General features: G+C 41.3%; 1 long non-coding RNA gene across 1 annotated transcript; it reads right to left on the bottom strand.

Moving 5' to 3' along the window:
- Positions 1–5,795: 5,795 nt before the first annotated feature.
- LOC140500383 (uncharacterized) lies at positions 5,796–17,140 on the bottom strand. The gene is made up of 3 exons (XR_011965713.1): positions 17,043–17,140; positions 15,953–16,053; positions 5,796–5,966 (listed from the first exon to the last, which is right to left on the bottom strand). It is a non-coding gene; the product is annotated as an uncharacterized lncRNA (long non-coding RNA).
- Between the last annotated feature and the right edge of the window lie 788 nt (positions 17,141–17,928).

The raw sequence follows: 17,928 nt of genomic DNA, 5'->3' as shown, positions 1-17,928 counted from the left end.
TTATATAATATATATGTTTATATAAAACATATATCTATGTGTGTGTGTATATATATATATATATATATATATATATATATATATATATATATATATATATATATATATAATGTGTGTGTGTATGTATGTGTATGCTGTGTGCATATATAGGTTCTGAAACATACATATACACATATGCAGTGTTCTTTTAACCTTGACTATATGTAATATATAAAATTGCTTTATGTGTACATTTGTATATATAATGTATATGTCTATATAATACATAGAGCTATGTTTGTATATATACATGTGTATGTTTGTATGTGTGTGTATGGAGAGGGAGAGGGAGAGAGACATAAGTTCTATAAACTTATATACACATATATTTAGTGTTCTGTAAACCTTGACTACATATATGTAAATTTATTTTATATGTATATGTGTGTATAATGTATATAACTATATACACACGTGTGTATGTATGTAGATTACATATACACACAGGTGTGTGTGTGTGTGTGTGTGTGTGTGTGTGTGTGTGTGTGTGTGTGTAGAATGAGAATCATTTAGAGGCAGAGACACTAGAGAGTCGGCATCAGTCAAGCAGACCTGTGATCAATCCTGACTTTGCCTTGGTACCTGCTGCATGACCCTGGACAAGTTACTGGACAGCTCCACACCCTGAGGCAACCCTGTAAGGCTGTAAGGTGCAGAGAAGGTGCTAATTTGCATTGCTAGAGGGAGTTCTCATATTGGGAGTTCCCTAACATCAGTGAAATCATAGATCTGTCCCAGAAATTAAATCTTCCCAGTCAAACAAAAGAAGCATCTCAGGTCTTGTTAGGAGTTTTACAGATGATGGAACTGAGGCTTGGACAGGTTACCTGACTCAGCCTGCTCCCCACTAGCCATCAGCAGAGCGGGATTGGAGGCCAAGGGTGCCCCAGGGCCAAGGGCACTGTGCCTTTCCACTATGCCCCTGTTGTCTCTCACATAAGAAATGTTTCCAGAGGCTGCTACTTGGCACATTAAGGGTATGAGACCAATACCCTGCCAACTGTGCTAAGAAAAGTTTCTGGGGCCCACCAAGTATAGGTGGGTTACAGAAAACCAGATTTTTGGGTGGCAGTAGTAGTGGTCGTGGGCGCCATCCTGAGATTATGCATCTGCTGGAAATAGCTCCCATTTGCATATTGCAGGGGCTGGCCCCCTCTCCAAGCCAGCTACCAAGCCTGTTTAACTCCCTCCCTCCCGCCCTCCATGAAGTACAGTCGGGTTCTCCTTCCCAAAGTGTGTCAGTGGGGGGAGGGAGGGGAAAGGGTGACTGTGAAAGAGATTTACAAATCAATAAATAGATATCCAAATAGGGTCAAGTATAAAAATAACAACAAAAATATTGTACATAAACCCAGCAGCTTCCAATTATCTGGAGTTTGGCATATTTCTTAAGTATGTAAGAACCTTAGTGAAAGACAGTGCAACAGAGTCAATTTGAAAAACCAGCCTTGGCATCCAAAAGGCCTGGGTTCAATGGAGGCTCACTTCAGACATATCCTGGCCTTATGACACTAGGCTAGTCACAATCTCTCTGTGCCCCCAGCCATTTTCTAAAGGTATAATTTGCAGAAGAGTTATCTATGCTATCCAGCCATCTGCCTCAGACATCTTGCCATCTGCCTTGATCCACAGTGGGCACTGAATAAATGCTTGATGACCGACTAACTGAAAGCCCATTTTCCATCAGCTGCTGTGCCTGGTTTCAGCTCCATGAATGTGATGCCCCTGAGCTGAGTATCTACCCCTCCACCCCTCATCCCCCATGCTGTCCTACCTCATGAGTTTGTAAGTTTCAAGGTAGAGATTTCTTCTTCCTCCTCCTCCTCCTCCTCCTCCTCCTCCTCCTCCTCCTCCTCCTCCTCCTCCTCCTTCTTCTTCTTCTTCTTCTTCTTCTTCTTCTTCTTCTTCTTCTTCTTCTTCTTCCTCTTCCTTCCTCCTCCTTCTTCAACAGAATTCAATTTAACAAGCATTTATTAAGCACCTACTGTGTGCCAGTTGCTGTGCTCAGTCCTGGGGGTATCAAGACAAAATTAAACAGCCCCTGACCTCAAACAGTTTACATTCAACTTGAGGGAGGGGAAAATAAGTACATATAGAAATTAATTCTATATATGTGTGTGCATGTGTGTTATATGTGTCATATATAAATAATATACGTGTGCACACATATGTATGTATATGTACATAAAAATAAACAAGTATTTATTAAGTGCTTACTATGTGTTAGGCGCTATGACAGGTGCTGGAAATATAATGAATTAAAGAATTCCAACATATGAGGAGCTTACATTCTAACAGAGGAGGCACTACATATATACATAAATACATACATATGCACATATATATACACACATACATACTATATAATGTATATACATACACATGTATATAAATATATACACATATCTTCATGTGCACATATATCCACACATATGCATATGTGTATATACCACTATATACACATGTGTAATATATGAGGGCAGCTAGGTGACATGTAGATAGAGCACTGGGCTTGGAGCCAGTGTTCGATTCTAGCCTCAAACACTTTCTAGCTAAGTGACCCTGAGCAAGTCACTTATCTATTAGCCTCATTGATCACTGACAAAAAGATGATTCACTAGAGAAGAAAATGGCAAACCACTTTAGCATCTTTGCCAAGAAAACCCCAAATGGGGTCATGAAGAGTCAGAAACAAATGAACAACATGTAGATAGGTAGATAAATAGCTAGACACACATATGTACATATATACACACATATGTATATATACGAGTATGTGTATATATTATATTTTTATATATGTATATATGAATACAAAGTAATTACGTACAAGTTCATTTGAGAAGGAAGGCTCCGACAGTTGAGGAGACCTCCTGTGGAAGGTGGTACTTGAGCTAAATCTTGATGGGGAAGAGAGATTCTATGAAATGGCAGTCAGGAAGTAGTGTATTTTCCTGGGGAAGGCTTAGCTATGCAGGGAAGCTTGTTCATAATAGAATGGGAATTGCAGAGAGCACAATGAGGAGGCAGAGGTGGGTGGATTAGGAACCACAAAGGATGAGGCTGACCCAGAGAAGTATGAGAGAATGTGGAGTAGTGGCCAGCAGACAGACCTTGGGTAACCAGCTAAAAGCTTAGGATCACAGGGATACTGGTAGGAAGCCATATGGTGGCAGGTGCTCAGGCCCTTGCAAGGAGTAAAGGTAATGTTCATTTAGTTATTGATCCCTGAGAAAGCATTAGAAAGTGGGGCACAGAGAAGGAGGAAGAAGAGAAGCAGGGAGCTGTCAGAAGAATCCTGGGTCCAGGCTGGTTATACAGCAGTGAGGCTGAAACAAATGGGGGTGAGGGTAGCAGGGTAAGGTCAAAATATGACTCAGATCAAACATATTTCTTGACCAAGGTTTCGACTCACCACCACCTCCATAGGGAAAAATGTTTTCTTTGTGTAATGGTTCACATTTCACAGAGGTTCCTGTGTAGAAGAGGGCATAAAAGAGCTATGAAATCAAATGAGGGAGAGATGACTTCCAAGTAGAGAGTAGTAAATCAAGGAGTAGTTTACTATTTCCTTCACCAAATCATTTTAAAGATGAGGAAACTGAGGCAACCAGGGTGAAGTGACTTGCTTTGGGGCACCCAGCTGGTGAGTATTTGAGGCTGAATTTGAACTCAAGAAGAGAAGTCTTCCTGACTCCAGGCCTGGCACTCTATCCACCGCATCACCTAACCCTCCCTTGCTCAAGTCAAAATCAACTGCAAGACATGTCATCATCTCCCTGATGTCATGGTCCCCTTCAAAAACAAAAGAAAAAGACAACCTGGCAAATCAAGGAAAGCTTCTTGGAGGCAGTGGCAATGGGTTTGGGGTTTGAAGAGTAGGTAAAAAAGTTTCCTGGGAACAGTTGGGTATTTGGGAGAGGGAGAATAAAAGGGAGAGAGATCAGATAGCCTAGGGAGACTTTTAATTCTGGGCCCAACCCGGTCACTCATTAGTTTGATGACTTTGGGCTAGTCTCTTCCTATCTCACGGGGACTCACTTGTAAAATAAGGAAATTGGACCAGATGACCTCTAAGTTCCCTTCTATCCATGGCATCCTATGGTCACTTCAAGCTCTAATTTTTTATGTTCAGTGATTCCATGGGGTAAGAATTATGGGGATTGGAGAAGGCAGAGCACAAGTCAAAAGAATACATGAATGAGAAAGCAAAGAAATTCAGCAACTTGAAATATAAAGGGCAAGGTATGAAATGAGAGAGTCTGGCATCTGGACAGAAGAAAAACTGGATACATGTCAAAGAGAGTAGACTCAGGCAGATGAGAGGGGGGAAGGGAACAAGCATTTATTAAGCACCTACTGTGTACCAGCCATTGTGCTAAGTGCTTTACAAATATTATCTCATTTGAGAAGACAGGGGGGAGTGACTTCCCTCCCTTCCCAGTCCTTCCTCTGAGTCTCCAATTTACTTCCCCGCATACTGTAACTTCTCTTCTGAAAAGAGGAGACCATAGGATTTAGAGTTAAAAGGGATCTTAGAAATCATCTCGACCAAATTCTTCACTTTCTTTATGAGTATTTGGAGGTCTAAAAAGAATGATTTATCCAAGGTCACCCAAGCAGCAGAGTTAGGATAAAAATATAAGAATGATTGGAAACAACAATCACCCAGCTTCCTTGACTCATATCTACAACCTGGGGCAGCTGGGTGGTGCAGTGGCTAGAGCGCCTGGCCTAGGGTAAAGAGAACCTGAGTTAAAATCCAGCCACAGACACTTAGTGGTTTGTCAATTTCGACCTCTTTGCCTCAGTTTCTTCATTTGTTAAAGGGGATAATAATAACATCTACTTTCTAGGGGTGTTGTGAAGATCAAATGAGATAATATTTATAAAGCGCTTAGGATAGTGTCTGGAACGTAGCAGGTACTACATAAATGTTAACTATTGTTATTATTGACTGCGTCCCCACAGTGCCTGCCAGAGACAATAACGGTAGCCCAAGCCCCTCCTTTCTTCTCAGCTGAATGTCCCTAATAGGGCATCATACAACCCACAGCTATGGTATCATGGCTGGTCTGCTGGCCCCAGGCAACCAGTCTACCAGGGAAGACAAAAGGTGACTATGGAGGGCTGAAGGAAGGATGAGCATCCTCCCCTCAAGAATTCTGGGCTTTAATAACACTTTCTAAAGTAGTTTCTCCTCCACAGAACCTTGTACACAATAGATGCCTAAAACATGTTTAATGAATGCAATTGGGACAGCTAGATGGTACAGTGGATAGATCACTAGATGGTACGGTGGACCCAGGGTCAGGAAGATCTGAGTTCAAATCTGGCCTCAGACACTAACTGTGTGACCTTGGGCCAGTCACTTAGCCTATAAGTTGCCTCAATTTCCCCATCTGTTAAATGATGAGATAATGTTGTAAAGTGCTTAGAACAATGCCTAGTACAAAGGAAGAGCTACAAAAATGTTAGCTATCATTATGATTAATATCATTATCATTTCATTAAGGCCTGGTTTCAAACTAAGAGGAGAACAATGAGGCCTAGGAAGTTGAGAGACTTGATCCAGGTCTCCAAGTCAATGAGTGACTGAGCCAGGACAGGAACAAAGTGAGGTAAGGGGGACCTAACTGATCTGTCAGATTCTGCCCCACTCTGGTGATCTGTGAGTGTGATTCTACGAGGGCAGTATGGGGAGGTGACGAGTGATTTTAAAACCAAATGAGCTCAGAAGAGTTGGAAAAACAGACCTTGCAGGCTGGCTCTCTCTCTCCCTCTCTCTGCACAGTGGGTGGAATGTAGTCAGGAGCTGATTCATCCACTTGTTCAGCAGCAGCAAGGAGCTGGAGAGACCGCCCCCCACACACCTCCATCTGAAGAACAAAGGCCGCCTCCCCTGGCTGGGTTCCTTGCGCTCTTTTCTACAAAGAAGACCCACAGATGGGACCCAGAGATGAGTGGTAAAGAAGCAGAGACTTTCTTTCCAAAGCAGTTTCTTCTCCAAAGAACCTTGTACACAATAAATGCCTAAAGCATGTTTAATGAAATGGAGTTGGGGTATAGAGCCCTAGGTCTTGTTTAACAGCTGGAGAAACTGAGGCAGCTAAGTGGCATAGTGGGTAAAGTGCTGAACTTGGAGGCAGGAATACCCACTTTCAAATCCTGCCTCAGATACTTGCTATATGTGTGACCTTGTGCAAGTCCCTTCATCTCATTGGTCACCTCAGTTTCTATAGCTGTAAGGTGGGGATAAAAATTGTACCTACCTCCCAAGGTTGTGAGGATCAAATAACTGAATCACAAAGTGTTATATAAATGCTAACTGCTAAATGACTTGTTCAAGGTTACCAAAGGAGTAAAGAAAAGAAAACAGTTTCAGCCATAGGACATGTAAGTTCAAAACTCAGGGCCTACCTAGGTGAAGGCTCAGGACCTGCTGGGCAATCCCACTTAGGGGCTTAGACTTGGATCAAGATCATTTCAGAGAGGGTGGCCTGGGCCCACATGCTCTGGAAAAGGGGAGCCAGGACCAGGGCCCCTAGTACTACTACTGCTTACAATGGAACTCTGTGTGTGTGTGTGTGTGTGTGTGTGTGTGTGTGTGTGTGTGTGTGTGTGTGTGTGTGTGTGTGTGTGTGTGTGTGCTCTGTCCTGCAGAAGAGTTCAGAAAAAGGTGATCAGGCTAATGATGGGGACTGAGGCCAGGCCAGACCAGATGAAGATCTGAAGGACCTGGGAACATTTTGCCTGAGAAGACAGGGAAGATATGATAACTGTTTTTTCAGTTGAAGAGTAGTGATGAGTAGGGAGTAGACTTGCCCTGCTCAGTCCCAAAGCAGGGTATGAGGAACAAAGAGGGAAATTTCTGATTAATAGAAGGACAGGTAAGTGGTACAGCAGATAGAGTCAAAAGACTCATCTTCCTGAGTTCAAATCTGAACTCAGATACTCACTAAGTGACCCTGGACAAGTCACTTAACCCCATCAGCCTCAGTTTCCTCATCTGTAAAATGAGTTGGAGAAGGAAGTGGCCAACCATTTTTGCCAGCAAAATTCCAAAGAGGGCCATGAAGAATAGGACACAACTGAAATAAATGAACAACAATAACAAAGATGGAATCAAAGTTACCTTGAAGGGATGAGCTACCTGGAGAGGGAATGGGTTTCCCTTCATTACAGACCTTTGACCATTAGTCTTGCATAGTGTAATGGGAATTCCTGTATAAGTACTGATACACTAGACTAGGTGCCCTCTGACATCCCTTCTGCTCCTGAGATTCCATGATCTATGGTAACACTTCTATATCATGTTAAGGTTTACAAAACCCCAGGGGTTCCCAGACTACCCTTTGTGAATCACTGGTCTGCCTGGACCACACCCTGGCTATAGCTATGGTCAAGTTGCTTCACTCAATGTCCCAAGGCTTTTAGCTGAAGAATAGCTACAGAACTGCACTGGTGGGGGGAGTTTTCTCACCTGAAGTTCCCTATATCAGGGAGATCTCAAGCCTGGATCCCACCCTGACCCATAAATGTGCTCAGGCACTGGGGACATAGAGACAAAAATAACATAGTCCCTTCCCTCGAGGAGTTTATAGTGTATTGGAGGGATCCAACTTACACACAAAGAAGTTTAGTATGATGACAATTTAAAAAGGAGTGGGGATCAGAGAGGGCTTCATGGAGGAGGTGGCTCCTAAATAGGATGGAGTTTTGAAGGAAGATCAAGAGGTGGAGATGAGTAGTTCATTATGGCTTGTATCAAGGTCAGAGGATGGAAATGGATTATCAGACTTGGAGAACAGCTAATATATTGGCCATTTAGACTAGAATACATGGGGGCATCTAGATGGTGAAGTGGATAGAGCACCAGGTCTTGTTTTACAGCTATGGAAACTGAGGCAGCTAAGTGGCACAGTGGATAGAGTGCTGGACAGTTGTAGGGAAGAGCTAATGAACTATTTTGACTAGAATATGTAACAGGTAATGGCTGAAGAGGTATGTGGTTACCAGATTTTGAAGGACTTGGAATGCCAGGCTAAGGAATTGTGTTTCATCTCATTGGTAATAGGGAGTCACTAACAGTGAATGAGCAGGGGAGTAATAGAAGAAAGTAAAGTGATTTGCAAACCTCAAAGCTCTGCACAGAGGTTAGTTGTTGTTCCTCTGGCCATCCTTGTGTCTAAGGAAGATGTCTTTTGGGGAGCTGTGTGAAAGGGTGAATTGGGGAGGAGATAGAATGAAAGCTGGCAAACCAATCAGGAGGCTGGTTGCTATTGTGGCTGTGGTTGTGGTTGCTAGACTCTTTGAGGGAGAGGAGAGGTAACAAGCACCTGAATTCGGATAGTGGCTATGTGAATGATGAGAAGGGGAAGGAACAAGAGATGCTGAGAAGGTAGAGGCAACAAGAAGCAACAAGACTTACCAACTGATTGGATATTGCTGGGGGAGAGCAGTTACAGCCTCCTGAGGGTAGACATCTATCTCATATGGGTTTTTTTCGGGTCTGCTTAGAAGACACAGCCAATCTGAAACATCCTGTGGCATTTGAATAGACTAATGATGAGATACGCTGGCTCAACAGAGTGCCACATTTGTGGGGTCACCTGTAGCTAACAAATGCCAACCCCCCACTTTTTAAAGAAAAGGAAACCAGGACTCAGACTAGTGGGACTTCCCCAAGTTTGCATGGACGAAGAATAGCTGAGCTGGGACACAAATTCAAGTTTATAGGACCATAGATTTAAAGCTGGATGGGACCTTAAGAAGCCTTTGAGTCCAATCTTCCTATTTCATAGATGAGAAAACTAAGAGCCACAGAGATGAAAAGACTGGCACAAGGTCATGTGCTAGTAAATGTATGAGTCAGGATGTGAATCCAGGTCCTTGTGGTTCCAACTCCTAGTGCTCTATCTACTGAACCATACTGTCTCTGTACTATGATGGAATGTGCAAATATTGAGATTTCGGGTTGCTTTAAGGAAAATCTTACCAAAATTAGAATCATGCTATTTAAAAAGTGAAATGAGCTACCTCTAGAGGTTCTCCCTTTTCAAATGTAGGCCACCAAGCCATTCCTCAGAAGTCCTTAACCTGGGACCCAAGAGTTCTTCTTTTTAAGAAAAAATATTTTTCTAATTATTTCAATATAATTTATTTCCTCGGTAATTTTGTGTGTTTTATTTTATGTATTTCAAAGCATTATTTGGAGACAGGGGCTAGAGGCTTCATCAGACTGCTCAATGTATCCAGGGTACTAAAATAGGGTGCAGAACCCTCAGTCTAGCATGCACTCTTGTTCAGGAGTGAGTTGAACCAAGTGGCTTCTGATAGCCCTTCCCTCTCTGATAATCTGTACTAGATTCTGTGATTCAGTGACCAGAACCCAGATCTGTCAAGAGTTTCTACACTGCCCCATGACGATGGGAGGAAAAATGTCTAGAAGTCAGTAGTGGGTTAATCTCCCCAGAACAATAAGGAAAGTATGTGAAGTGTTCCCTAAGAGTCTGCACCAGTCTCTGTACCCCTCCCAGATGGTGACCTGGGTGAAGAACGGCAGGACTCCCAGGGTCAGAATGGAGGGAGGACCCATTCTGTGTCACCAGGGATTGGGTAGAAGGCAGAAGGCTGACTTCTGGCATTAGTTACGATGGGGTGGACTCCACTCCAATATTCCCCAAATTATAGAATATTACAACTGGGAGGCCACACAGCTAATGATTGGCAGATACTGCTGTCTTCTAACTCTAATCCTAGAAAATTTTTCCTTAGAAATCAGGAGACATTAGAGGCAGTTCTAGAATATCAGAAACAACCCTGAGAGCTGGAGTCTGAGGTCTAATCTTCTACATTTCCCTGCCATGGGGTCAGTCAATAACTGGATCTGGTTCTGCCAAGCTTGGCAATTTCTGTACTTCCGAATTACATGAAATATATGAGAAGCAATGGAAACCTAAGCTGTTTTCCAGCTGATAACTCTAGGAGGATTCATCAGGGGCCGGGAGCCCTTTGCTGATAGGAAATAAACCCTGGAGTCAGGAACTTGTGAATTAACAATGTGTTAATTCACTGATGATGGACTTTTTTAATTAAAAAAAAATTGTATCCTTAGCAAGCCTTCAGGTTTCTGAGTGGGCAAAGCATAATTAATCATTTAAAAAAAAAAACAACCAATCTACAGTAGCAGTAAAAACAAAATAAAAATTATTAATGTGCTCAAATGCTGTCATGGCTGGCCCCATAACACCAAGCCATCCTTAAAGTTGGTTGAAGAGGAAAGAGCCCAGGCCTAGGAATTAGAAGCCTGCATTTGAATTACTTTGCTAATGACAGTGAGTGACCTTGGCCAACTCAGCTATTTTTTTCTTCTCCAGTCTCAGTTTTCTTAATGATAATAATAACACACATAGCACTTTAAGATTTGCAAAGCAGCTTACACAGGCTATCTCACTTGATCCTCATAGCAATCCCATGACGATGAGACTATTCTTATCTCCCTTTTATAGATGAGAAAACTGAAGTCACGATGTAGTGTCTGCGGTAAGATTCAAACTCTGGTCTTCCTGACTCAGTCACTTATTCAGCACCACTTAACAGCCTAATAATTAAACTGTTGGGATGGATAGTCTCTAAGCCCTCCTCTAGTCACATAGTTTGTGATCTTTGTTTGAACAGCCCATGTATAAAATACCTCTTCTCACATTCTATTTTTCCAAATCAGTGTAGTGGAACAAATCCTGAACCTGGGAATCAGGAGGTCTGGGTTTTACCCATCTTTGCCCCTCACCCCCAGTGTGATCTAAGGATGAGGTGTAAAACAGAAAGAGTGAAGTGTAATAGATGAGCTAATTTAAAGCTCTTAGCAGAGTCCCATGATAAATAGAGAGAGAAGTTATTGATCCACTACCCAAGGCAAGGGGATGCAGGTTGAGAGTTTTGTCTTATTTTGTTTTGGCCCACAACAAAGGTAGACTCCTGTTGGGGGTGGGGAGAGGAGCATCTTGGGTTGTGAGAATGAACCAAGTTAATTGGGTTGCATGATTACCAAACAAATGGAACTAGCCTAATGAACACGACTGTGAACTAGAGAAGGTTGAAAATGGCATTTTCCTGACACTCCCTGTCCAAGTCCCCTACTTCCCCTCACACACACATACCTATATTCAATCCTTGAATCTTCCCTAGCTAAGGCCCTCAGTTAGCCCATTTGTAAAATGGGGCTAGAATGGGAATAGGGTGAGAATTAGTTCCACCTCCAATGCTTCGATATTTTGATAATCCAGTGTGTTACTGTGTTCACCATTGCTAGCCCTAAGACATCCCACTTTGGGTTCAAAACTACTCACAATAATGTTCACGAGCCCACACCCACTGAATCTTCCCTCTTTTAAAACAATTATATTAATATTTATCATACAACCTCATATGGTATGAATAAGAATAGAAAGCACTATAAGAATACATTAATGGCAAACAATTCCGACTCCTGTGGCTCCAAGAAAAACCTCACTTCTCAACAATTTCTCCCTTCCTCCAGGGATGGAATCAGCAGTCTGTTGGTAAATGTTTAACAACTGGGTCTCTGGAGTATGCATGAAAGACTTTTAAGTTTAACATAAGTTATTAGCATTTCCCCCATTACTTCCTTAAGTCTAGACAGTCAACAAAATAATAAATCAAGCCCTGATGTATTGTGACTTCTGAAATGTAAATGCTCACACTGAAAATTTAACAATCACCTATTTTGAGCCAGTTCAAGACAGTGTTTGTTAACAAACACCCCTTGACGGAAGGTTGTAAATCTAACCATTGCCTAGTACCTGGCCTGGCCCCAGAGTCACTCACAGTCCATCTAGAGATGCAGCAGTATACCATGGATTAATCCTTTGCCTCTCAGTTGCTCCAGAAAATGATGTTTCTTGGTGCCTGGGTCTCTATTGCCATTCAGCTGAAATGCTACTAGGAGCTCAGGAATTGGCAGCCATTGCTAGCTACTGTAACAAAGAAAGCAAAGTCAGCCAGGGTCTGGAAGAATGACATTTCATAAAGTCCCATGTTGGGCATAGTGACAAAAGTCCTAATACTTCTGTTGTGATATAGTACCCCAGTCTGGGCTATGACCTACAAATTATACTCAAGTTGAATCCCCAGGCTTAAGGCGTTCTGTGGGTCTGAATTACTAAAATTATAGCTCATGAGCCCCCATAAATGCATTTATCTCCAATAGCTAGCCAGAAGACACAATTAGCTCAGAGGAGAGGCATTTGTAGAAATGGCATAGTTAGATACATTTCTCCCATGAACTTCAGGTGTATTATATCATACATACATAATATCAGTTGGAAAGGTGGCTAGATACAGAATTCACAAATAGAAAGGCACTCCTATTAGCCAAGCAGCTCAGGCTTCCAGTAGGACTACCGGACCTCCATGTCTTTTCTCTTTTGATAGTGTCCTTTATGTTATTTCCCCCTTCTTTGTGCCATTCTGAAGAGCATGTATCTCTGATGGACACGTTCAACTGTTCTTCTCCTAAGCTCATCTTCCTAAGTCCAAATCTGGCCTCAGATACTCACTAAATGACCCTGGACAAGTCACTTAACCCTGTTTGTCTTAGTTTCCTCATCTGTAAAATGGACTGGAGAAGGAAATGGAAAATCATTCCGGTATTCTTTGCCATGAAAACCCCAAATGGTATCACAGTCAGGCACTACTGAAAAGAAAAGTAGCAGTCCTTGATCATACTCAGACAAGGGCTAAAATATTAACAATATGGAGGACAACTGTCATCTCCGAGCATGTATCCAGGATGTGAAAGAGAACCAGCCCCCTTCCCCCCAAAAAATTTGTTAAATCCTATGACTCATTTCTGGAATCTAATGTGGGAATACATGTTGCTGACAGTATCTAGGGGGAATCTAGAAAGCATTACAAAGAACTATGAAATACTGGGTAAGAGATCTTAGATAAGACTTTAAGAACACATGGTATTTTCATCACCACTGCTGATTGAAGGAGAAACTGAAGTTGTTTGTGAAGTGACCAACTAGTTAAAAGGACAGTATCTGAGAAAAGGTTTTAGAACAATTTAAAATATAGGAATGATTGCCTTGTGACCAGAGATGGAGTGCACTTAACAAAAGCTCATAAGAATATATTTTGCCTTGAATCCTACAAATCTAATTTTAAAGACTTTAAACTGAAAGGGAACATTGGCAAAGGTGGGAGGTGGAAATAATCAATGTTGAAGGGATTGTAGAAAGACAGGCACACTAATACACTGTTGGTGGCACTGCAAATTCAGCCTACTATTCTGAAAAGCAATTTGAAACCATGCTAAAAAATCTCCATATCCTTTGGCTCAGAGATCCTAGTAACTCGGTAGTAACTCAAAAAGGTCAAGGAGAGAAAGAAAATTCTCCTATACACAAAAATGATCTTAGTAACACTTTTGTAATAGTAAAGAATTGGGAAAATATAGATGTCAATCCATGAGGGGGATGGCTAAAAGCCATTAACATAATGGAATAATACCAGGCTACAAAAATCACAATAGCCAGCACTGATAAATGTTTACAAAGTAATTTATAAATATTTTATTTGGTCCACACAATGAATCTGGGAGGTGGATGTTACTATTATCTCATTTTACAGATGAAGAAACTGAAGTTTAGAGAAGCTTAATGACTTGCCCAGGAACACACAGCCAGCAGGTGTCTGAGGAAGAATTTTAACTGTGTAGACTATAGAGAAGCACTGAGGACTTACATAAAGCAAGAAGAAACAGGAGTGTCAATAGGAGGAACCACAACAACACCAAAAAGAGAAATTCCATACTGTGAAATTATAATGACCAAGCTTAGCCCTGTAGAAAAGATGAAAATGTATTTTCCTCCCTTCTTTGGAGAGAGTGTATAACAGGGGTAGGATGGGGGGGACTATGCTTGTTTCATAGTGGTTAGTTTAGCTGAATTACTTTTTTTCTCCATCCTTTTTTAATTCTTTGTTTTAAGGAATGACTATCTGAATGGGGAAGGGGAGAAAATGAAGGTGATATAAAAATAAAAAATATTTATATTTTAAAAAGAAAATAAAAGGAAGAGAAAGGAAAGTATGTATGTACATTTATCAAGCTAGATAACTTGGAAGGTAGCTACAACGGGGGAATTATGACCTCAGAAACACCAAGAAGTCCACAGCAGACAAGATCCTGGAAAGGAGCCAGTAATAAAACCTGTGACTTCAGATATCTCTATATAGAATGCAGAAAGTATAAGTAACAAGTAAGATGAACTAGAAATCCTCATGCCAAGAGCCAAATTTGACCTTGTAAGTATTATTGAACCTCAGTGAAATGAAACCCAAGATAGGAAAATGGCTCTATGAAGATATATCTTATTCAAAAAAAAAAGTATAATTAAAAAGTGCACAGAAAATATGGGTATATTAAGAAAATATATTTATGCGAGGAAAAGCAGGAACTAGAGAGTGGAAGGCATGGTAGACGACATCTGGGCAAAGATGAATGGAGGGTACAACAGAATCAATGTTGTCATCGGAATATATTACCAACCACTTAGACAGAAAAAAAAGAAAATAAAAAAGAAACAGATGAGGAATTCAGGAAACAGATCACAAGCCTGGCACTGATGCATGATCGAGTGGTGATGGGGGACTTCAATTATCTGGACATCTGCTGGAGTTCTCTCTCTGCCAAAAGCAGAATAGCTAATAAGTTCTTGACTTGCCTTAATGATAATTTCATCCTTCAAAAGGTGGAGAAATGGATGAAGGGAACTGCTATTCTAGACCTGACTGTAGCCAACAAGGAGGGGCTAGTTGCTGAAATAAAAATGATTCAAAGCTTTGCGGAAAGTGACCATACCATCTTAGAAATATGATAAAGAAGACAAAGAAATATGGAAAGAGTCAGTCGTGTAACCTAGGTTTTAGAAGAACATAGGTCAAAGTATTTAGAGAAAGGATAAGTATAACCTCATGGACTAAAAAATTCTACAAAATGAGGCAGTCCAGAAGAGATAAGAAAAACTAAGGAGTGAAATTCTCAAGACACAAAGACAAACAATCCCAGTGAGGAAGAAAGGGGGAAGTTGCTTTAAGATACTAACATGGAGGCATAAGAAATTGATCAACTTAGACTTAAATAAATAAACACATATAAATGTATTTATATACACAAAAAATAGCAAACAAATGTAAATGGCACACTTGGAGAGCCACCTTCTCGAACATGGGGAATCCAGAAAGTTATCCCAGATTTAAGACAGTTTGAGGGGTCCAAACCCATTAAAAAACTGCAGCCCACTACCCTCCACTATTTGCTTTTGCTAAGCTAGGGGGAAGATCATCTAGTTCAAAACAAGTTCATTTAATGAAATAGTATAGTAGGGAAAGTAGCAGTAGAACATTTTCTGCCCACAAATCCAGGGGCAAACTCTGCATAATTAAACAACCTATCAGTGGAGAAGACTGGACACATCTAAATAACACACATGAAAAGACATACATAGAAGTACCTAAAAGGATGTACAAATGGCAAGGGTCACCTCACACCTCCAACACTACAGGGTCATTGAAGTCTTCTGGGAATGCCTTCATGCTCCCCTTAGACCTTCATTCTGTTGATCTTGTGTGGGATGTAGTCTCTGCTGGTGGTGCTCTGATTTGGTCTTGTGGTCGTTACTAGGCATAGATCTCATGATCACTGCTAGGTGGTGCTCTTCTGAACATGTTCCGTGGAACTCCAAACTTCTGGACACCTTAGATGAGCTACTACCTCATTTTTCACTAGAAGGAAAGTGGGCTCTACCATCTTTTTTTTTAACTTAGGTTTCCAGGAAGGTAGATATTTTACACACCCAGTATCAGACTCAGGAAAAACTCTCACCTGCTTGTCTCCCCATAAAGAGAGGGAGATCTCTCAGTTCCCAGAACTTCTGTAAACTTTTTCTCTCCAGAATGAGAGTCCTCCCCTTCAGAGGTGCAGATCTATCGGAACACAGAGGAGATAGTCAACTTAGAAGTGTCCTTGATTTAATCTATGAACATCATCATAGCCTACAGCTAGGAGGATGAGGACTCATCCTCATCCCAAGCCTCTGTCAGATTTAGAGTTAGAAAGTCCTTGGAGCTCCCATATAACTATTGACTGACAATATGTGCCCCTTCAGAAACATTTCAGGAACTATCCTTTCAAAGAAAAACATCACTGAGGACTAATTGAGGCTTAAGGTTCATAGTTTTGTCAACCCCAATACTGTGCTGATTCCTGTGTGTGTGTTTGTCCTTCATTGCTGAAGAAGGCCATGCCATCAGAGAAATAGTGACATAACTTGCACTTGACTTTGTTTTGAGGGAGGGAAGGCTGTGCAAGTCACTAGCCTCACTTCTCCTCCACAGCCATCTGAATCCAGTGACCAGATATTCATCAGGATGACTGGAAATGACCCAGGATGAGGCAAATGGGGTTAAGTGATTTGCCCAAGGTCACACAGTGAGTGTCAAGTGTCTGAGGTGAGATTTGAACTCAGGTTCTCCTGACTCCTGCACTGATGCTCTATCCACTGCACCACCTGGCTGCCCCAAACAATAAAGCAGGAAGATATGAACTGTGGATAGGTGGAAGTGTGGATAAGTATATAAAAAGACAATAGTTTTGGATAAGGTAGATGAAAGTTTGGAAAAAGTAGCAGAGAGAAAGAATGTTGACCTCAGCAGATAGCAACTCTGAATCAAAGCAGGGCAGGGGGTAAGAGTTTTCCAGTCACAGAATGGGAAAAGAACCAGTTGATTAAGAATAAAAGATGGTTTCTCTCTGTTGCATTTGTGTTACTTTTGGGTCAAAAAAAATGTGTGTGTGTTGTATGTACATATGTTTGAACTTAATATTGTAAGCAACAAACCCAGAATTTAACAATTTCCCAACTGCTAGGTAAGCTCTGAGTTAGCTCTTTCTCTGCAGCCACTCAGCCACTTACCAGCTTCCATGTGATGGCAGCTCTGCTGAACACTTTGGATTCTGGAAGTGAGTGTCAAGGTCTTTGAGATCTGTGTCACTCACAGTATCAAATTCATCCTAAATGCAGATTTAAAGGACAAGAAATTAAAAACAAAATACCTGTGTCATGCCTGTAGAAACATTGTCTTCCACCTCAATCCTTCTGTTAAAGATTAAACATTTAAACAAATTACCATAGTTTAACTACTACCTCTACATATATATGTGCACTCACATACATACACATAAATAGAAACACATCCATAGGATGCAAGGAAAAGCAAATAATAGAAGATGAAAGCAAGAGTGGTACCTGTGCAAAGGCCAGGTAGATATAACCGAGACTAATAGAAGGCTACCCGTAAACCCTAAAGACTATAAAACAAGTTCTTTTTTAAGCAAAATTTGAGGCAAGAGGGGAAAAAGGGGGAGGGGATATTCAGTGTGGCCCAGTAGATATAGAGTACAATATTTGAAGTCAGAAAACTTGAGCTTGACTCATAGTTCTGACACATTACTCTGATCCTCAGCAAGTGATTTAATCTCTCTTGGCCTCAGTCTCCTTCATCAGTAAAACAAGACAGTTTAATTAGATGACCTCTAAAGTGCTTTTTAGATCTCAGTCTCCAATCCTAATAATGTTATGAACTGTTCCTTGAGGTAGATGAATTGTATAATTGAAAGAAAGAAGTACTATTCTGTTGGGACTGGAAGCTCAATTCCGTGTGGACAGTCTCGGGCAGGTAAAAGTGGGACTTCTAAATCTTAGAGTCTTACGAGGCCCTCCATGAACAGCGGGGGTTCGAGAAGGTCAGACCGAGCTAGCTCGGCTAGCTCGGGTATTTCCGCCTCTCCCCCGGAGATAC

Source organism: Notamacropus eugenii, chromosome 4 (genome assembly GCF_028372415.1).
Source record: "Notamacropus eugenii isolate mMacEug1 chromosome 4, mMacEug1.pri_v2, whole genome shotgun sequence".
In the NCBI taxonomy this organism is placed as follows: Eukaryota; Metazoa; Chordata; class Mammalia; order Diprotodontia; family Macropodidae; genus Notamacropus; species Notamacropus eugenii.
Note: the sequence above shows the minus strand (reverse complement) of the source record. Positions and strands in the feature narration are given on the sequence as shown.